Source organism: Nannospalax galili, unplaced genomic scaffold, assembly GCF_000622305.1.
Source record: "Nannospalax galili isolate Female #2095 unplaced genomic scaffold, S.galili_v1.0 scaffold1082, whole genome shotgun sequence".
In the NCBI taxonomy this organism is placed as follows: Eukaryota; Metazoa; Chordata; class Mammalia; order Rodentia; family Spalacidae; genus Nannospalax; species Nannospalax galili.
In genome coordinates, this window is record NW_008348580.1 from 3,510,424 (window position 1) to 3,514,976 (window position 4,553).

Consider the following 4,553-nt stretch of genomic DNA (forward strand, 5'->3'; position numbering starts at 1 on the left):
GGGCTGCAGTGGAGAGGCGTACTTGGCATGCCCTCCCCGCTTCCTCAGCCGCTTTCTTTCGCTGCAGAACCGGCTTAGGACGCGTCTCCCCTCAGTGCCGCTCTGTCGGCTCTGGTTTCTCATCATTTATGCCTCATTCACTTCACTGGCACAGCGCACTGCCAGGTCTTTTCATTTACTGTTTTCGTGAGGACACATCTTGTTTGAGAAAGGAGCTCTGCCTCTTGTATTGTGATAAATATAGAAAGCATCAAACTCACTATTTGAATTATTTTTATGGACAATTCAATCGCATTAGGAATGGTCATTTAAAATGTTATTGCAACCACAGTCCAAATGCATTTCCAAAGCTTTTCATTATGCCAACTATGAGGTCTGTGTCTTTTAAGCACCGACAACCCATTTTCCCACCACTCAACCCTGGCGACCTTAATTCTTTTGTGGTCTATGAATTTGCTTAAGTGTCTGGTTTAAGGAGATATTTGTCCTTTATTCTTATTTTACTCAGGGTAATGTTTTGAAGATTCATCTACATTATAATATATATCAGAATTTAATTAATTTTAGTGATTAAATAAAATAATTATACATGCATCACCTTTTGTTTATTTAGTCATCTATTCATTGACACTTGCATTGTTTCCACCATTTGACTGTTATGAATATTGCATTGTGGACATGGGTGTACAAAGGATCTGTTTGAATACCTGATTTCAGTTCCTCAGAGTATATACCAAGAAAAAAAACATCGGGCCACATGTGTAGGAACTTAGCTTGGTGAAATGCAGCCCTTTGGGTTTTAATTCCTAGGTTCCTTGTCACACATCCACAGCCTGACAGGACAAAGTTGTTAAAAGAGCTGAGTGGGTTTTGCTGGTTGCTGATACCCAGCTCGTTCCTTAATTGACATTGAATATGTTAATATTTCTTTTCTCAATATATAATTTTATTGAATTTTTGTTCATTTCATACAATACATCGTAATCATATTTAGACCAGGTATATTCATACCAGGTATGTTCTGGTTGTCCATGGCCCACATTTATCATATACATGTCTCCCTACATTGGAATACAGGGATATATAAGTCTCATTGCATCAAGTTCATTTCTGTGTGCACGACACCACTAAGCTGTACTTTGTACAACTCTAGATCTGTCTGCCTCTTTTTTTGGTCTCATAACACTTCTTACCTTTGGTGGTCCATTCTCATATACGGGGACCTGGCTTTTCTGAAACAATATGGTAATTCTGTATATAACTTCTGGAGAAATTACTAACATGTATTGCATAGTTGTGGCTTCTTTTTAAATTTCCACTATCAGTGCATGAAAGTTTCAACTTCTCTATTTCCTCCACCATATATATTATTTTCTTTTATTTTTAGTGCTATTATTATTGCTGTTTTAGATTATACCATCTTAGGAGTTTGTGAAATGGTATTTCATGGTACTTATGTGCATTTTCTTTAAGATTATTTTCTTTATTTATATGTATGTGTGTGTGCCTGTATGAGTGTATATGCACTATATGTGTGCTGGTTCCACAGAGGTCAGAAGAGGGCATTGGATCCTTTGGAACTGGAGTTGCAGGTGGTTGTGAGCTGCCTGATGTGGGTGCTAGGAATGAATCCCAAGTCCTTTGCAAGAGCAATATGCATACTCTTAACCACTGAGCCACCTTTCCAGCCCCCTGATCCTTCAGTTCATAGCAAGGTGCTCTTAGGTAAATGAAAGAATTAACAAGTGATTTTGAGCAGTGGTAATATATGCCTTTAATCTCATCATGTGGGAGGCAGAGGCAGATCCTTGTGAGATCTAGGCCAGCTTGGATAGTCTATATAGCAAGTTCCAGGCCAGATAGGGCTACATAGTAAGATTCTGTTTAAAAAAATACAAAAAAATGACATTTTATCTTATGAAAAACTTCAAATATTCAGAAAAATTTTTTAAATTTTATAATAAATATCACCATTTGTTACACCTAGGTCCTATAATTGGTATTTATTACATTTTACTTGTGTCTATTCTCTATCTACCTTTCTACTTATCCTTTAATCAAATTTGTTTGGTGAATTCAATGAAAAATAAACTATAAATATCAAGAAATATTTTTAAATGAACAAAATATATGTCACAAAATGTGGAAGCTTGGGCCAGGGACCCAGCTACCCTAGTCATCCCTCCCACAGATAAGGCACAAGAACGGAAAGGGGTAAAAGTCAGAAGGGGGTTAACTCTTTTACTTTGAACATGCCTTAATGAAATTTCTGGGAAAAATGAATCAAAGCAAACATTCCCAGGGACTAGGTAGTGCTGACAAGGGGATGTCACCATCACAGCACCTAGGCTGTATATTACTATGGTTGCCCAGGCAACACTGCTGGCTCATCTGGCCCAGTGGAAGCAATGAATCCTGGGGCTAGAAGCAAAACTGCCTAAGGCTAGCAGCTTCCAGAATGAGCTAGTAAGCCTCCCTGTCTCTCTCCTCCAAGGCATTGACTCCTTGGACTTTCCCCACTGGGCTGGTAATTCCTTTGAAGTCAGGCACTCAGTTCTGTTCATTTCCACACCCATCTCTTTTTCACAACACCACTCAGCTTATGTGTTTAGACAGAGGGCCCACACTGAACTATTGCAAGCCTCGTTAAGCACCATAACTCTGCCCTCCAACATTAGGGCCCCATTTTCCTGTATTCTGCTTCCTGTCCTGTTTCCAAACTCCTACCTATGAAGAGATCCTGGAAAAGCTGTCTAGAAATCAAAGGTGTAAGCTGATTCCGCTTATTGTAATCAACCTATTGCCTATCTAGCATCTGCCATCTTTTCTAGACTTCTCAGGCTCATTTAAGCCTTCTTGCTTACACGATGCCCCTTTCCTTTGTTCCAGTACACACACACACACACACACACACACACACACACACACACACACACTGACTTTGAGGTCACTTTTGAGGCATCATGAAGACTAAAGAAGGAGATATTATTCTAAAGGTACAGAATGTAAGGAAGTTTTAAGAGATGTAATTTCATGATAAGGGCAAGAGAAATATGTTTTGATTGGAAGAACATTTTAAACTGAAAAATGAGGAAAACAGCCAAAGAAAATGTTTGTGAAAATGTGACATGAAAAGTCAAAATCAGGGCCCTTTGATGGGGCAGAAGTCAGTGGCATCTTAAAAACAAGACCACAAGCGGTTTCGAGACAGATTACAATCTCTGCTTCTCATTTAGGCTGCCAAAAGGCTCCACAGGTCTCCTGACAAACAGAGTAGATGGAAGGCTCACCATGGGCCCTCTAAGATCAGAAAGAGCCTGCGAGGGAGGAGGGAGTGGGATTTCAACAGAAGGATGAATTGCATCCAAATAAATAAGATTTAATAACAGCATATGAAAAGACAAAGTCCTCATTTTCACTTCTCTCTGGATTTGCAAACACAGATATTTCCTTCAGACAGGAAACCACTGTATTTATGATTGGTTCATATTTCACACCTTTATCCATACATATCCTGTAATGTAAAAGACCTATTTCTTACTACATAGGAAATGCTAAATGCACTGGGGACTCACAGACATGCTCAAAGCTCTTCTAGAAGTCGAAGTTAACATAAGTAGTTGGTCACAGGAGTACAGCGTAAAACACAAAGCCTTCTTTCTGACTCTGCAGAAATGAAGTTCTGACATGTGAAACCTGCTGAGAGTTTCATCTGTTTTTACTCTCAAAGCCTCACTCTTTTCCAAAGCATGCGCATACGCACATCATGGTTTTTAAGCTTAAAGATGCTAGTGAATGCTGACGTGCCTGCTGCAGGACGAAGCACGTAGCAGCACCACCTTGTGCTCGCTGAGTCAAGGCACAGTCCAGGAAGGTGCAGGTAGATGGACCCTCCCTCACTTTGAATCCCTGATGGCTAAAACCCAAAATAGCATTTGCCACTGTTATAATGCTAAAAGAAATCAAACAATATAGTGTTATTGTAGGCAAATTTATGTATAACGTTTCACTCAAATATTTTAACATTATTTATTATTTCAGTGAAGATTCTTAGAATGACATTTGTAAATGCAGCAAGGACACCCTTTGAATACAGAAACAATATATATTGATTATGGGGTGTACCTGAATTAGCTCTAGAAATTCGGATCCCTCATGTGAGGGTAAATGGAGTTGCTTAATTTAGTTCTTGCATTAGATGATAAAAATTGAGTCCTTCCAAGGCTGGACTAGTTGACTGGGAAAAGTGGCTGGATACTTAGGTGAGGGTCCAGTGACTCTACTTAGCACTCCTTTAATGAGGACAAAAGAAAAATGAGGAAGACCCCAATAGAAGAATGCTTTTGGAAGCCCTTGTCAAGAAACTCCAATGGACTCTCATATGAACATGTAAAGATTGCCCTGTTCTGACTTTTTTCTAGTTCCCTGTCTAGAACTTGTAATGATAATTACTCTTGTCTTTACTTCTCCTTCACATCTCCTATTCAGGATTCAAGGACTTTCTTTTCCCCTTAGAGACAAGAGTTGTACAATTTGGGAGTCTGTTAGATAGA